The sequence below is a fragment of the Manis pentadactyla genome, chromosome 5 (genome assembly GCF_030020395.1).
Source record: "Manis pentadactyla isolate mManPen7 chromosome 5, mManPen7.hap1, whole genome shotgun sequence".
Classification (NCBI taxonomy): Eukaryota; Metazoa; Chordata; class Mammalia; order Pholidota; family Manidae; genus Manis; species Manis pentadactyla.
The window spans coordinates 148095456-148113430 of NC_080023.1; the positions used below are offsets into that span (position 1 = coordinate 148095456).

Below are 17975 nucleotides of genomic sequence, written 5' to 3' on the forward strand. Positions count from 1 at the left end.
CTCCCAGCGGCGCCCTCCCGCCCCGTGCCCCGCCCCGTGCCCCGCCCCCTGTCCGCGTGCCCCCGCCCCACCGTTCGGTTCTGCCCCGGGTGGCCGTGCAGCCCCTCCCTCCTCCGCTGCGAAGCCCGGTCCGTTGGTTACGTGGCCACGCCCCGGGCGGCGCACTCCCGCCCGCTCCCCGCTCCCGGTTTGCGCAGCCCCGCCTCCTCTGCGTGCCTTGGCGACGCTCGTGTCGTGCGCTGCGGCGGCGCGGGGAGGGGCTCCGGCAGCCGTTGTCACGTGGCTCCTGCGCTGGCGCGGTCCTGGCGCGGAGCTCCTGCCGAATGAAGCGCCCCGCGGCGTGACCCAGGCGCGGGCCCTAGCTGCGCACAGCCGCCCGGCCCGGAGCCATACGGGCCGCCTTCTCCCTGTTGCTAGGCGGCCGCGTCGGGCGTGGGAGGGGAGGGGTCTCCGGTGGCGCCACGCCATGGCCCAGTACTGCATCCTGGGCCGCATCGGAGAGGGTGCGCACGGCATCGTCTTCAAGGCCAAGCATGTGGAGGTGAGCGGGCCGCGGGTCCATTCCCCCCAGTCTGGGGCCCACCGTTTGGGGAACCCACCTTGGCCCCCTGACGTCTGCCTCCCCGCAGCCAGCCACCTTTGACTCCTTCAGTGGCGGGTCGTTCAGGCTGCAGCCAGCCGCCCACCCAGCAGCGATGCTACGGCGGTTATACTGCGAGGGTCTCCCAGCAGCTTGGCGTGAGAGTGTGTGAGCTGTTTGCCAAGTGCTGCGACTGCTGGGTCCCAGGCTGGACCTTCTTTCCCTCCAGAACGGGGTGGGGGGTGCTTCCCACCCCCTCGAGGGCCTCAGAGCTCCGCGTCCCATCCAGATGGGGTCTCTCTCGCCTTACCGTATTTGCCAGCCAGGATGGGTGGCAGTGTCTGTGTTCTGTCCCGCTCAGACTGGGGAGATCGTTGCTCTCAAGAAGGTGGCTCTGCGGCGGCTGGGGGTGGCATCTCCAGTCAGGCCCCGAGGGAGGTCAAGGCCCTGCAGGAGATGGAGGACAGTCCGTATGTGAGTGAGGCTGGGCTCTGGAGGCCCGTCCTCCGTCCTGCACGCCCTCCAGTTTATCCGGTCGCTTAATGCCCTTCCTTGTCCGCCTGGCCCCCTCATTCACCCAGTTACTGCATTCCTCACTTCTTCCCTCTCGCATTCACAAACTCATTTTTTCATTTACTCATGCATTCATTTAGTCACTAACTAAATTACTCTTTTTCTTTAGTAACATTTTGTGATTTCTAACAGTAGTTGCAACCTCCTCCTGTTGCCCTCCGGTCAGGTTCTGCAGGCTGAGTTATCTGTTACCCTGCATTGCCATTCTGAGTTCACTGCCTCACAAGGCAGGTTTCAGGGTCTCCCTCTTGGGGCCAGGGGAGGAGACTCAGCCACTACCTCACTGGCACTGGGTCGCAGAAGCTTTGGCCCAGGTCTGATTGAGGAGTCCAGAAGCCGACCTCGGGGCTTCCCGTAGACACTGCCCTGTGCTGGGCACTGGCCTCAGCCTGGTTCTTGAGAATATCAGTGTGCTAGGGAAAGTGGACAGGCCACAGGGCACACCTGGCATGGATCGTGCTGAGGGGGACTGGAAGAGGCTCTGGGCGCAGGAGGAGGGAGACCTGCCCCGGCCTCATTGCTCCCCGTGGTATTCTCAGCCCTGGGGAGTCACAAGGATGGGTCCTGTCCTGCTCTGGTGAGTTTGTCATTCTCTGGAGACGTCCATGATGTATCGGGTGACAAAAGCCCGTGTACCCCTGGTTTTGTGTGTGTGTCTTTGTATGCCATATCTGTTGTGAAGTCTGGGAGAATATACTGTAAGATCTATTGTAGGTAATAGGACTTTTATTCTTTTCTTTTTTTACGATTGTGTGCATTTTCTGAATGTAGGTGTATGTTGTGATCTGAAAAATGACCATAAGCTCATCGTCAGAAAACCAGTAATAGTACCATTCCTGCTTTTCAAGGAGAGTCAGAGGGCTGCAGACAGCCCTCATGTGGGAGACGTAGAGGGCCTGGCAGGGGGCTGGGGTCGTGGGCCCAAGTCCTGTGGATAAGCAGTTTCTATCTCAGAAACACTCCAGAGTTGACCTTGCCCAGGCCACCACCACCTCTCAGCAGAACAGCGGCAGCAACCTCCCCAGTGCTTTGCCCAACCCACTGCTAGAAGTTCTATGTGGATGAGGTCACCAGCGCCTCTGCCTGAAACGCCCCAGGGGCTTCTCTTCACACTGAGGGTCTGCTTCTGCCTGCCTCCAGCCTCTCTCTCCATTCACCCAGTGCGCTTCTTAAGCGTCTCTCTCTGCCGAGCACTGTCTAGGCTCTGTAGCACAGCAGAGCAGGTGCCCCCCACCACTGAGGGCCCACAGGCTCATGTCCCTCCGGCCTCCTTCCTGCTCCCTCATTGTGCTTGCTGCCCCTCTGCCTGGAGCTCCTCTTAGAACCAGCCCCGCCCCACCCACTCTCCTGTCCTCATCAGAACCTGGACCTATGCGCTGACTTGTTCCTCATCTATCAGGAGATAGATGCACATGTCTCCCCTGTGCACTGAGCTCCCTAAGGCCCCTCGGGACCTGCAGGCCCGCCTCCTGTTCACTGCTGTGAGGGTGGCCGGGCCCCTCTGGCCTGTGGGCCCTCCTGTGCTGTGTCAGCTGGCCCAGTGCCCTCTCGGTGCTGGGACTTAATGGGCCCTAGAGGAAATGGGGGAGGCCTGTACATGTGTGTGTGTGTGACTGTCCAGGTGATTTGCCAGTTCGTAGGCTGAATGGGGAACCAGCCACTGCCCTAAGTGGTGTGCCCTAGGTCTTCTTTCCCCTGAACATAAGTTGGGCGTTAGAGAGGGGACCCCCCTTATCTCAGGAGAGCAGAGCAGCAAGAGCACTCTGAGCTCCCTGGGACTGAGCTCACATCTCCTGTCACCCCCTCTGCCTGCCTGGTCCTGTTAGCATGAGGCCTGGGGGTCGCAGGGGGAGTCTGAGTCGTGTGAGCCCGGAGGCTGACAGGGTGCCTGCCTGCAGGTGGTACAGCTAAAGGCTGTGTTCCCGCATGGTGCGTGCTTTGTGCTGGCCTTAGAGTTCATGCTGTCAGATCTGGCCGAGGTGCTGCGCCACGCCCAGAGGCCGCTGGTCCAGGCCCAGGTCAAGAGCTACCTGCAAATGCTGCTGAAGAGTGTTGCCTTCTGCCACGCCAACAACATCGTGCATCGGGTCAGTCCTAGTATGGGCTGGAGTGCCTACGGCCCTGCCCTTGGAGAAAGTATGGTCAGAGGGGTCAGGGCCTGTGGCTGGGTCCTGGAGAGGGTGGGGCCTGGGCTGAGCTAGGTGCTCAGCTTGACATACTTTCCAAGCCGAGGCCCTCTGGGGCCTCTAGGGGAATTGATGCGTCCTTTGGTGCCCAGAGGACTTGAAACCAGCCAACCTGCTCATCAGTGCCTCGGGCCAGCTGAAGATAGCAGACTTTGGCCTGGCCCGGGTCCTCTCCCTAGATGGCAGCTGCCTCTACACGCACTAGGTGGCCACCAGGTAGGGAGGGCCAGTTCCCATACGGCCTGGCAACTGACAGGCTCCGACCCTCTCACTGCAGAGGCGATGCTTCTGGACCCCATGGGGCTGGCGTGGGGCCAGGGTGACCTTCCAGGGCAGCCTTCTGTCAGGCTGGTGACCTGGCAATGAGCACCCCCCCGTCTTCCTCACAGGTGGTACCGAGCCCCCAAGCTCTTGTACGGGGCCTGCCAGTATGACCAGGGAGTCGACCTGTGGTGAGATTCCTGAGGGTGGGGCAAGGGGAGTGTGGATTATGGGGTCACATTTTTCTCCTGGGCTTTGAGGCCGCTCAGCTGTGTGGAGGTGTTTTCCTACTGTGAGCTCTAAATTGCTCCGATCTCTTCCTCAGTTTGGGGGTCTCTGGGGAGTTCAGGGCCAGTGTTCCTGCCTATGACAGTCTTGAGCTAGATGGGGATCAGGTGAGACTGGAGTGGAAGCTTCTGGGCTGGGGTGGGGGAGGTCGTCTGAAGCTCAAGGCATGGAGCACGTAAGCTAGTGCGCACGGGTTGACGTCCCAGATGGAACGCCCCTGAGCTGTCCAGGGCCTGGGTTTCTGAGCCTTTCCTTGGGATAGGATGGCTGTATATGCCTAAGAGTGTGAGATTTGGGAGCTGTTCCGGGGGCTGCATCCTGATGTGAGGAATGCGAGGAGCTGGCTGTGTGTCCCAGAGGGTGTGCTCCCAGGAGTCTCCGAGCTGCTGAGGGGCTGCTGTGTGTTTTGGAGGTGAGGCCTGCATGCTGCTTGAAGGAGGATATGCTCTATGTTCTAGGCTGGAGGTCTTTTGACTGTTTATGGTTCCCTGATTATGGGTGTCTGCTGCTCTGTGGGTGCCTTGGCCTTGTGGGGACCTTTGTGGGGGCTGTGTGAGAAGATGTGTGTCCTGTAATGTAAGGTGATGGAGCTGTCATGGGGAGCTCTGTGTCCGTGGTGGAGGGGATGATGGTGTGGGATCCCCGTGTCTGTGGTGGAGGGGATGAATGTATGGGGAGCCCTGTGTCTGTGGTGGAAGGGACGATGGTGGGGAAGCCCTGTGTCCGTGGTGGAGTCTCTGAACTGTGTGGACTGTCTCTCTGCAGGGCCGTGGGCTGCATCCTGGGGGAGTTGTTGAACGGGTCCCCCCCTTTTCCCATGGGAGAACGACATTGATCAGTTGTGCTGTGTTCTTCGCGTCTTGGGCACCCCCAGCCCTCAAGTGTGGCTGGTTTGCAGGGGGTCTGCTGTTGGGAGGGTTGGGGGCAGGTACCCTTTGTCCCCCAACAGCTAGTGACTCCCCTCCTGCACCTTCTCTTGTGGCCCCATGCCTCCAGGCCCCCACATACCACTCATGTGGTTACCAGAGGCCCCTCCCTACCCCCCAGCACACTGCTGTTCTCCCCAGGCTGGGGCTGAAGAACTGCGTGGGTCATGATGACCCAAGGGCTGGGGTGGCACATGATGGGGAGCTGTGAGTGAGCAGTAGCAGGTGGGGAGCTGGTGGCTGGGTGCCAGCTCCGTGCGCCTCTGTCCCCAGGAGATTACAGAGCTGCCCGACTACAACAAGATCTTTTTCAAGGATCAGGCACCCATGCCCCTTGGGGAGCTGCTGCCTGATGCCCCCCCTCAGGCCTTGGACCTGCTGGGGCACTTCGTCCTGTACCCTCCACGCCAGCGCATCGCAGCCTCCCAGGTAGGGTACCCCATGGCCTGAGTCTCCCTGCTGGTGGCCCAGTGACCCACAGGTGGGGGTCCCTCATGACCTGGGGTGGGTTGGACCAGGAGCCTGTGGATGCTGGTGTGCCTTCCATGAGCCCAGGCTGGGGCTGCGGGTGGGTGGAGGTTGCCTAGAAGGCATGACCCCCTCACATCCAGTGATTGGTGACTGGCTCCTTGGTCCCTCCAGTGTTTGCTTAGCACCAGGCATGTGCAGGTCATCGTCCTTGGCCTGTCCAGTCCCTGTGGGGTCTCGTCCTGTAGTGAGGCAGGGCATCCAGGCTGTGGGCACTCAGGTGGGGGAGGGATGGGTTGGGATGGCCTTTGGGGTCATCAGGATCCTGGGGAGGTAGGTGTAAGCACAGGGAAACACTGACCGAGGTGCGAGGGGACCTAGGAGGGAGACTGCGGCGGGAATGGTGGGGGAGCACTAAGGGCTGAGGGCCGATGGTGTCCGCGCCTCCCTCAGGAGCCCCTGGCCCCTGGCCTTGTGGACGCCGTCCCCCCTCTGCCCTCAGCTCGAGCGGCGTGGATTTATGCTCGCCCCTGGGAGTTCTCATGTCAGCACCTCCACCACTGGGGCCCTCCGACCACTTCCCGGCCCCCTGCTGCCTGCCCGCTGCTTGAGTCCACTTCTGTCCTTTTGGTGCCCCTCCCTGGCAGGCCCTCCCTACCTCAGAGGAGAAGCCAGGCCCTGTGGCTCACAGGCATCACATGCTTGGGGGCGTCACACACGTGGGGTTGTTACCCAGGTCTTGCCAGCTCCTGTCCCGCCTTCCTCACTCTGCTTGGCCCCAGGGCCCCTCCACATCCTGGGACCTGTGCACTTCTGCGCCTGCCCAACTCCTGCACCACTGCAGCTGGTGTGTGCACTCCCTTCCCCGGGGCTAATTTTCCCATGCTCTGGGCTCCCCTCAGCCGCTCACAGCCCCAGCCCACGGGGTGGGAGGATGCCCTGAGCAGGCCTATGCCTGGTCCCTGCTGCCTCCCCTCCTCGGGAGCACTGCCCAAACAGTGAGCACCAGATGGGAGCCCACAGAGCGGCGGGGGATGAGGAGGAGGGCCTCTGCGGGGCAGCCTCTGCGTCCCTCCTTGGGAAGGTGAGCGGAGCTGGGACAAGTAGGTCACTTGTCTCCTGCTGCCCTTTGCTTGCCACCCCCAGGCCCTCCTGCACCTGTACTTCTTCACAGCACCCCTGCCTGCCCACCCCTCGGAGCTACTGATTCATCAGCACCCCAGGGGTCCTGCCCCTGAGGCCCACCAGGGGCCTGCCTACACCCATGACTTCCACGTGGACCGGCCTCTTGAGGAGTCACTGTTGAACCCAGAGCTGATTCGGCCCTTCATCCCAGAGGGCTGAGATGCCGGGCCAGCCCCATTGGCCGAAGCCACAGGGCCTGGGCCTCTCGTCCCTCGCTCCAGCCCGTTGACCTCCCACAGCTTCCCATGGCCACCGTGGGCCCTACCTGGCCCTGCTCCCAGGCGGGTGACCGGGATGCCCAGCCCCAGCAGAGGCCTGCAAGTCCCTGCTCCGGCCTCCTGTTTGCTCCTGACTTACCTGTCAGAGAGACGGTGGGCTCTGCCACATGGTCCATGGGGCCATTTCCTCAGTTGCCACTTTCCTGGTCCTGGACATCTGGGGGAGCGTGGGGGTTGAGATGTCCTGGTGTCAGAAATTCAAGTGGGAGGGGAGCTTTGGTTTGGTTCAGAGACATTAAACTAGTTCAGTTTTGAGGTTTGTTATGAGAAAAGCCCTGGTGGTCTGCCTGGTGTCCGCTCCTGTCTGATTCCTGTCACAGGAAGTGGCTGAGGTGACACAGTCTCCAGGCCTGGCTTCTCTGTGGTCACTGGGAGAGTGGCCCTGTTCATAGCTGCTCTGGCCCCGGGGGCTTCCCGGGGCTTCACATGACAGTTCCCATCTGGAGGGGGAGGTGGCAGAACTCAAGGCTGGGGACCCAGCATGATTTAGCTGGTGTGCCAGCAGCGCCGTCCTCAGGATGAGGCTGGGCCGGGGCCCGACGGGCCGCCTCCTCATCCCGACTCAGAGTCCCGAGCACGTGCAACAGGCCGTCCTGGAGCTCACTTGTTAATCCAGGAAACCCCAGTTCAGTCTCAGCTGGCTCCTGGTCCTCATGGTAACCGGGTAAGCCGATTCTAAAATGCACATCTAAGTGACTGAGCTAAGGGGAAGCAGCTGACACAGAAGTGACAGAGGAAGCCAGGGACAGCACACTAGGACTGCTCTCGGGGCTGCAACAAGCAAGACTGTGGAATTGGTTCAGGGAGACACAAAAAATGGGCCAGAGACTTTTTAGTAATCCTTTTTTCTTCAAATACTCATTTTGTTTTTCATGTGGATAAACTTCTGTAAGCACCATGGACCAAAGTGGCTAACGCTGCCACAGTCACTGCCCTCCAAGCCCCTGGGAATACAAAACAAAATAAACATCACTTTCAGGGAGAAATCTGACTGACTGGTATGTCTTCAGAGATGTCCTAAGGTATCTGGTCTCTCCCTGTTTCTCCAGCCACGTCCTCTGTAGACTGTAAGTCCCAGGCTAGCTCAATTTTGGGTAGCTCTCACCGCCACATAAATGTGAGCCTGTACTGACACCCTAACCTTCAGCCATCCCCACCCACAAGAGATTTTAAAGGACCCTCATCTTGACCTTGAGCCTTAGACTGAACCTGACACCCAAAGTAAATCTTGCATTTAACCTGACCCTTACTCACACCTGCCCCAACCTTGGATTTGACCTTGACCATAAGCATTTAACCTGACCCTTACTCATCACCTGCCCTAACCTTGGATTTGACCTTAACCATGATGTATACACTCATTATCACCTAATTCTTTGTCAGACCCTTACCCACCTATACTTGACCTTGATCTTGGCTTTGATCCTGACCCTTACCCTCTGACCCTCACCTCAGCCTTGACACTGACCCATCGATACTGATCCATGTGATGATCTTCATGACCTTCATTCTGATGCTCACCAGAACATGACCTTCACACTCACCCTCTCACATTGACGTATCTTTTGACAGTGATTCTTATCACACTGAGGATGACCCAGAACACTATCAGGAATGAGACGCCACTTGCAGTTTGATTCTGACCCTCAGCCTCACTCTGCCTCTAGACTGAATTTTCACCTTGATCTTAAACCTGACCTTGAAATTCATTGAAGGTGAAATTGAAATGAGTCTACCTCAAACCTGACCCTGAACACAGGCCTGATCTTGACACTGACCTTGATACAGATCTCAATTTCACCATGGCCCTGAGCATAACCTGAGACTTGACCCAGACACATCAACTTGACATTGAACCTGACCCTGACCCACTCTCTCCCTGTTATTCTTGAATAACATTGCATTGGCCACTGCCTCTTCCCCACCCCGAGACTGACCCACAGGCAGATCCTGACTCTCAATTGGCTGTCACTGTTTGCACCACCCATCTCAGCCTTGAAGTTTATCTTGAACCTGACCTGGGCATTGGATTTCACACTGACATTGACCTTAATCATTGTGCTAACCTTCATCCTCAGCCTGATCATAGCCCTAATCTTGACCCATCCTCATACTTAACCTTGAACCTGACCTTGACCTCAAGACTGTGTGGGCAGGTAGAATAGTATCCTCCCAAAGATGTCCTTGTCCTAACCTATGAGTGTGTTTCATGTGACCAAAGAGACTTTGTAGATGTGCTTAAGGGGAGTACTGACCTCGAGAAGGGAAGAGATCCTGGATTATGCGGGTTGGCCTAGTGAGAGAGAGCAGCAGTGGAAACCAGGCTCCACCTTGACTTTGAACTGAGCTTGACCACAAACATGCTCATCCTGACCTGGAACCTAACACTGTCCTCACATTAATCCTAACTATGCATGTGACACTAACCCTATTCCTGAACATCAACCTCATCCTCACCTTGGCCCTGAACCCTACCCAGAGCTGGACATTCAGCATGAATCCAACTCTTAATCTTCTCTCATCGTAGTGATGACCATTATCCTTACTCTGACCTTCACCTTCTCGCTGATCCTCTAATGGAGTCTCAGCCTGATGCGGGACCTGACCCTGATCTCAACCATGACTCACACTGATCTTGACTCTGACCTATGGCACTGTGATGCTTAGCCTGACACGGAATTTTACTTTTTTTATGCTAGGGAAGGGGGCGTGGGAGGAGGCGCAGGTTAGGGAGTGGCTGCCGGCTACAGACCCCCGGGCCCCAGGGAGGGTCTGCGGAGGGTTGAGGAACTCTGTGTCCTTGGTTAGTGGACTCTCACCGCCCAGGTCTGGTCACAGAGGTCCTAAAACTCTTTGAGAAGGCAATCCTTATTTCCGTGCATATTTCTATACCTCCCGGAGAAGGCGAGCTTTAAGTAAGGCGCTATTTGCAGAAATCTCAAATTGAAAACACATTTCCTTTTGATGATCAACAAGCCTTCAGGCAAGAATGAAGGGCTGGGCAGAAGCCCCTTTTTTTTCCCCTTTAGGGCCAAATGTTAAAGCAGGAAAGGAGGCAAATATAGTAGGAAGGCAGAGAGCTCAACTTTTAACTGTTACAAAAATAAACATACAAATAAGAATGATAAGAGTTTTTTATTTGCACTGGGCTGGCGGAGCTGCAGCGAGAGCTTGGGAGTGGGGGAGGTGGGGGGGGCCGGGGCGGAGGGCAGGGGCGCCGGCACCCCTCCGTGCTGTGTGATCCGCTGCAGCCGCCGGGGGGGGCGGGGGGGGGGAGACCCAGCGCGGCTCCCCCCACCCCCGGCCCCTAGGCCGCGAGCGGTGGCGGAGGCGGCCGTCTGGAGGGGCTGGGCGGGAGAGAGGGGGCTGAGCTGCCCCTGCGGGTGGAACCGGGGTCGACGGCGGAGGCGCTGGGCGGGAGGGAGGGGGCTGAGGTGCCCCTGCGGGTGGAACCGGGGGCGGAGGCGGCGGCGAAGGGTCCCAGACCCAGTTCCCCCCGGACCTGCCCTGGAAAGGAAATCTCCAGTAGAGATGAGCTCACTGCAGTTACTTAATTAAAATAGTGCAAGACTTAAGTCTGTAGGTCCCACTATATACTGATTCAGCAGTGGGAGACACAACAAAGCGTTTTATCTTCTACACGGAAGCTTAAAATATATTTTTAACCCACGGACAGAGTAACAAGGTTAAGCTCGCGTCGTCTGCCTGGTGTCCCAGGGAACTTCCGCGAGGGATTACACCGGGAAAGTACGGTTTCACCACCAGCAAGGCAGGAATACCTACAACCCCTTGTTTTGGAGAAAAGATTAAATGCTTTCCTGGTGGGGGAATCCGTCTAAACCTGACTTGGTGGCAGTGTCGTGTATTTATAAAACAAGTCCTATTTAGGACAACTGAAGAAAAGCTGGAAAAAAGAACAACAAGCAAACTTGAACACTGAAGCAACCTCCAGCATCTCTGTTTTGATATATTTTTATAAGGGAAATAAGTATTCAGTTTATCAGGAATGTATATAACTAAAACCAAGAAAAAGAAATAACTGCATTTAAAAAGACCGAGTTCTGAAGTTATATATCGGTGCTTAGAATGGGGCTAAGAAAGTGCTGAAATGTAGCAAAAGAAAGGACATAATGTAGACCGTCACCCACTGTAAATGTTTGCAAATGGATATTTTTTAATAAACAGGATTATCACAGGTGATCTATAGGAATATAAAAGCCCTTGCAGGCTTTGCATTTGTATATGGGAAGAAGTATGACAATCCTAGACAATAGACCCAAAGCCTCTACATTTGATGTATTTTATTTTAAAAATAGGCCTAGTTTTTTTAGCTTCATCTGCAGTTCTATGTGAAGATTGATAAGTCAGTTTTTACTTGTTTTATTAATAAAATGTAATTTCAATATCTTGAGTTAATGTTTTTATGATTTAACTGGGTAAACTATCTTTGTAACATAAGTTACTTATAAAAATTAAAAACATTCGAATATATATATATATGAATGATAAGCATATCAGTATATAAAAATTGTCCATACCTTATTTTTATGAAAATAATTGCTGGCATTTTATGTTATATAAATCATATGGGATAAACTAAACACTGCTTGGAAATTTTAAAAATGCAGTTAATCTTGAAAAGTTGAAAAATACATTATATGCTCTGATCTATTTTAAGTACAATCTTTAAACATTATACCACTGGTTTCATTCTCAAAATGCATGTTTATTTTTGTGCACTTTTCCCAGCTCTTTCAGCACATATCCAGGGAGATGGTGAAGGGAGAATTAAAATCTATCCATAAATATTTCCTCTGATTGCTTCATCTGCAGATGATCTGGTCATGGATTAATACTTTTCCATGTTTTTCCACTTTTTGAGTGTGCATTTTGGAAGAATTATAATCATTTTATTAACGGTTCTATTTTTGCTTAAAGAAAGCATTGACAGACTTTTTTTCACCATATGCAGGTAGACTTACCTTTATCAGGTGTTTATCAATAGGGTTGAGATAATTTACATACCATAAATTTACCCATTTAACATGTATAATTCAATGGTTTTTAGCATATTCATAAAGTTGTACAAGATAAGACTGCATTTTAAAACCCAATTAGTTAAGAAGTAAGTTTGTTAACATACTCTTTTAACAAACAGACAAAATAACTCAGCCCACCTTGGGAGCAAAGCAGGCAGTCTTGATTGATATGCTCCCAGACCAGGAAGCTATCCTGGAAGGGAATCAGAGCAGGAAATTTCTTGTAAATAACCCAGAAGACTGATAAGAAACTTAGTGTCTCTTCAAAGATAAACATTTTGGGACCACCTAGCAGGTGTGCATCCCTAGCCCTTTGCCTCTCAACTGCCTATAAATACCCAGACAACACACCACCCTGGACTCTCTTGCCTCCTATTGGCCTGAGCCAGGAACTCTGTCCTCTCACTTTATCTATAAATAAAAGCCTCTGCCTTGCTCTCCTACCTTGAGTGTTTGCAAAATTCATTCATCGACTCTGCGAACAAGAAACCCGGCATCAATCAGGTTTCTTCTAAGAAGAAATCTCAAGGTTTTTTTTTGAGCCCTTTTAGAGATGTTTAATGCATAAAGAAGCAAAGACACATAATATATAATTGTGTTTTCACTAAACCCATTGCATGTCATATTCACTGGTACACATTTTTTCACTTAAAATATTTGAGAGATTCTTTTTTACTGAAATATACTGGTATACAATATTATATTGGTTTCAGGTGTACAATATGATGATTTGACAATTACACATATCATGAAATGCTCACCATGATAAGTGTATTACCGTGTCACCACACAAAGGGTACAATGTTATCAGTTACAGTCCCTGTGCTGTACTCCCATCTCTGTGACTAATTTTATGATTTCACCTATTTCACCCATCCCTCCAGCCCCTTCCCCTATGGCAGCCACCAGTCAGTTTTCAATGTTTCTGAGTCTATTCCTGATTTGAGAGATTATATACCAGCAGGTAAGGACCTTCCTCACTCGTTTTTACATCTACATAGCTTTCCACTCTACAGATGTTTCACACCTTAACAATGTGTCTCTAATGATAGACATTTTCTTTTCAATCTTTTGTTTCTAAGATGTTGCAATAATATTGCTGGGTCAAATTTGCAGCTGTAATTTTGATAGGTATTGCCACATGTCAGCACACTTTGGTAGCTACCTAATGGATTCCTTGACATTTTAAAGTTTTGGTAAGTAGAGAACCATTCTTGGCCATTCCCGCCGCCCATGCACGCAAGCTGTTTCTTTTAAGTGAGCAAATTCCACTTTTATTTTCAAAAATTTTGTCTTGAAATCTATTTCTTTCAGTGCTTGCTCCCTTCTTTAATTTGTTTTTTTTCATTTCCTGAAGGAAAAGACTCCAATTTTACATGTTGTGCCTCTCTTTTGCCTAGCTCCTATATTTTTTCTCCTCAGATTCCTTCTAACCTCTTTCTTTAGGTTAATGTCATTTTGCTCATTTTTTTTTCATTCCCATTCTCTATGTCCCTTAAGCTGTGTTTCAATCAGGGTCCATTCTTAATATGACCACCCTAAATTTTGCCTTCATTACTATAGAGTTTTTTCCTTCCATTTACTTACTGAGTTTTTCTAGTGCACAATTTCACAAGACCTCTCTTCCCCAAGGTTTTGCATCTCTGCTCTTATTTCTTGCTTAAAAAGGCAGGTGCTTTCTTACATCATTTGATTCTCTGTCAGTAATGCCACGCCTTTCATGTGCTCTGTGCTGATCCTTCGGTGAGTATTCATCACTTAAAATTTTCTTTTTTTCTTACATTATTTTCATGCAGATCTTTTGTCCGTTCCTTTCGATTACCAATCATCAAAGCAGATGGCTTTTCCTAGAGTTATTTCCACAATATTTGTGTTAAGACATGTTCAGAGGTATATTACAAGATGTCAGAGTTTTTGTGTGAATTTATCACATTCAAATGCAGAATGAATGTCAGTGGGGAGCTCTCATGGCAAAAATCTGTGTTGTTCTCCACAGCCAGAACCAAAATTCTCTCTGAAAATATGGTTTATCTGTGTAATTACACACTTAGTTTCAACTCTTCTGAGTCTTTACACCAGTGGAAAACCAATTTAAACCAAACTTTAGAGCAATTGGTGCACCTCCAATAAATCTCTGACTGCATCATCTCTTCCAATATTATTTAGTTTCATAGATACTAGACATGATGTTTGGGTTTGTTGTATTTGTGGCATTTGGATTATTTCCAAGAAGAGATGATCGTGTGTGTGCATGTGTGCATGCACAAACTTTGGGCCACCATCTTCAATATCAAAATAGACTTTTTCTTTCAACCAAGGGTTTCTTTTAAAATGGGATAATTACCAGGATTTGGAATGACTCATTAGCAGTGGGGAGAGATGGAAGGCGAGCAAGGGAGACAGATAAATGCATATACTTCTGTGGTCCATGTTATTTTTCCCAGCCCAGGAACACTATTATTTTTTTAAGTGATTATTTTTTCTAGCTGATCACAAATACTTGGGAAGGTAGCCTCAAGTAACTGGGATGGGTAGGAAACGGTGCTTAAAATGGAGTATCACTTCTGGAAAGCAACGTGTAAACTTAATAGGCTTAGTGGTGCACAAATCTCAGTATTTGAATACAATCTTTATGGGTTGAAAGGCTGGGTGTTTTGAAGGAGGACTACCCTGTCATGCAGGCACCACTGAGTAGAATAAGCAGTTTATAGGAACTCTATTTCCCTTCTAGACCTCAGGCCCGCAAGTAATTCATTTTTTTAATTGACTTTATTGGGGTAAAATATATTTGCAATAAAAATCCGATTATAAGTATATATTTCATGAGTTTTGACAATTATAAACCCCCTGCAACTCCAACTTTGACTGAAATATAGAATCTTGCTATAACCCAAGAAAGTCCCTCATTACCACCTCAGACAATGATGCCATTCCCTCCCTCAGGAAACCACAGATCTGATTTTTCTCACTATGGTTTACTTTAGACTGTTCTAGAAGCACTCAGAGTAGAATCATTCTCTTCTGTGTCTGTTTTCTTTTGCTCAACATAATGTCTATGAGATTCTCACATGTTATTGAATGAACAATTCCTTTTTATTGCTATATAGCATACCAATGTATGACTAAACCACAAATTGTTTATCTGTTCAACAGTTAATGGGCATTTGCTTTGTTCCCAGTTTGGGCTATTCTGAAGAAAGAGGTTATGAACATTCTTAAGCATTCTTTTTGTGGGCATTTGTTTTGATTTCTCTTGAATAAATACCCAGAAATGGAATCGCTGGGTCATACAGCAAGTGTATGTATAACTTTATTTAAAAAATGCCAAGCTCTATTCCAAAATAATTGCTGCCTCTTACAGTCTCACACAGCAGTGTATGAGAGTTCTAACTGCTTCATTTTGCCAACAGTGGTGCTTTCAATATTTTTACATTTTGCCATTCTAGTCTGTATACTTTAAAAAGCATACAGTGTGACTGTGATGTTCTCTTTGCCGGGTCCCAGAAGAAGGATCCCATGCTGTGATCAACTATGCGGGGCTGAGCCTCTCTCTGCTGTGCCTCCTCCTGGAGGCCCTCACCTCCCTGCTGTGCAAAGCCATCCAGAATACCAGCATCTCCCTGCACCTGCATCTCTCCCTCTGCTTCTTCCTGGCCCACCTGCTCTTCCTCACAGCCACTGACCGGACTGAGACCAAGGTACTGCCTCTGTCTCCATGCTGCATTGGGTGCCTTAATACAGTGGGTCCTGGTGGAGTTCGGTGGAGTGAGTAGCCACTTTCACACTGAGCACACAACCTGCAGACCCACCCGCTCTGACAACTCCTTCATGCATATCAGAGTTCTCCCGATGATAAGGTATAGGAGAAGCCCAGGGCACATACTCCACTCTGCCATCCCTCCTGGTGAACCCTTACTCCTCCCCCAGGTGCTGTGCGCCATCATCGCGGGGGCCTTACACTATCTCTAGCTGGCCTCCTTCACCTGGATGCTGCTGGCGGGTCTGCACCTCTTCCTCAGTGCACGCAACCTGATGGTGGTCAACTACTCCAGTATGAGCAGCTTCATGAAGTGGCCTATGTTCCCTGTGGGCTATGGGGTCCCGGCTGTGATCGTGGCCATTTCTGCAGCATCCAGGCTGCACCTTTATGGAACACCCACCTGGTAAACACAAATTCCAGGAGAACACATTTTCAAAATCAGGCGGCAGCCTGCCTTGGCCCATGGGCTGCGGTTTACAGATCCTTGTCTTCGTAGCATTCTCCTTTGATTCTTCCTGGTGGATGCATCTGACTGTCCCCGTGGTCCTCACACTTCTCACCTCACTCACAATTCCCCTCACTGAGGACCAAATCCAATGCTGCCTTGGGCCTTCAGATCAGGTGACCTTCAGATTCTGATTGTTTCCTAAGCCTCAGCTGCCTGGCTTGTGATTAAATTATGTGATGCACATGAGCCCTAGGTACTGTGTCAGGCTTAATGGTCTTTTTTTTACTCATCTTCTGTGAACCAAAATTTTTCACGTTTTCTACCTGTACTTAACCTTCATAGCTCAGCTGAAACACAATTCACTGCTTTCAGGGAACCCTTCCCAACTAGCTGAATCTTCAACATCCCAGATGAGGTTTTGGGTCCTGCTGCATGTTCTCAAACCTCCTCATGATTTGGTTATAAATCTCATCATCTTGATTGTTTCTATTGTCTGTTGACCTGTCACTTGGGGGCCGGCCGGGGGTGGGGGAGAATCTGTTCCCAGCTCAGGGCAAATCATCTTTGAAACTGAAATCAGTCAAAGTGAGAGAGAAAGTGGGAGAACCCGTGTATCGCCCACAAGCAGCCATCCACTTCTGCCCTCCCTTGTCTCTCGTGACCCAGTTGCAAAAAAGGGTCCCACCCAACCTCTCCGGTCCAGATATGCCCTGCTCCCCCTTGTAATCACCTGCTGACATGGAGATGGCCTACTTCTCTCCATCGCTTGGAGACACCTATTGATATGGACATGCACTAAGGCCCAGTGAGAGATTCTGGAAATATTGTAATTTTACCCACACCTTCCCACTTAGCTAGGATCTTGCTGAGGACAGAGATGAATATATTTTAATTGCAACTGGGTCTTCATAGCCAAGAGCAGATCCTGACACAGAGGAGATATTCATTCTTTGTCCAAAAACATAAATTATTTGTCAGGGTTCTTTTTTCTTAAGAAATATACCTCTGTATGGTGACAGAAGGTAATTACACTTATTGTGGTGAGCATTTCTTAATGTATATAATTGTCAAAACCACCATGTTGTACACCCGAGACCAATATCATATTGTGTATCACCTGTAATTCAATTTCAATTTTAAGTAAATAATAAAGTTAAAAGACCATAACTAAGTTCAGGAGACCTGATGTACAGCATAGTGTCAATAGCTAAAAATTTTGTAAATTAAAATGTACTAAGAGGATAGGTCTTAGGTTATGCATCTTACAAAAAAAAAAGCCATAATAATAATAAAGGAGGCAGAAGGAAACCTTGGAGGGAGAAGGATATGTTTATTTGTCAATTCTTTACCCACAGAAGCCAATATTCTTGAATCTCTTTCTGTCTCTCTCTCCTACCCAGGATGCTGACATATAAAGGAGCAGCTCAGCTCTTCATCTTGGGATGCACGTGGTGTCTGGGCCTCCTGCAGGTGGGTGCAGCTGCCCACGTCATGGCCTACCTCTTCACCATCATCAACAGCGGGCAGGGCGCCTTCATCTTCCTGGTGTACCCGCTCCTCCACCAGCAGGTACCACTGTCTGCCTCCCACCCAGGGGTCTTTCATCCTCACCCCTCTCAGTGAGCCGACCCAGGCCATGCTTTGCCTGCAGGTCTGGGCGCAATACAGGAAATGGTTTCAAGTGGTCAGGAAAAGAGGAGCTAAGTCTATGAAGTTCACACTTTCCAGCAGGGCCACTTCTGAGGTCTCCAAATAGTGTGGTAAGGTCACACAGAGCACTTCACTAACTGCTCCACAAGAAAGCTCATGTTTCGCACCCTGGACAAGCTGGGTAGGCAACAGGTGACGCCCTAGACTGGCTCACACTTGGTTTACTCCTGGACTCACCCAAAGGCACTTCCCTGTCATGAAAGAAGGTCTTCCTCTACTTGTGCTCACTGTGTCTCTGCTCACTTTGACACTTGCACTTGACCATCCACTTAT

General features: G+C 50.8%; 1 pseudogene; it reads left to right on the forward strand.

The window, feature by feature from the left end:
• The first annotated feature begins 274 nt into the window (after positions 1–274).
• LOC130678905 (cyclin-dependent kinase 20-like) lies at positions 275–7731 on the forward strand (annotated as a pseudogene).
• Positions 7732–17975: the final 10244 nt, after the last annotated feature.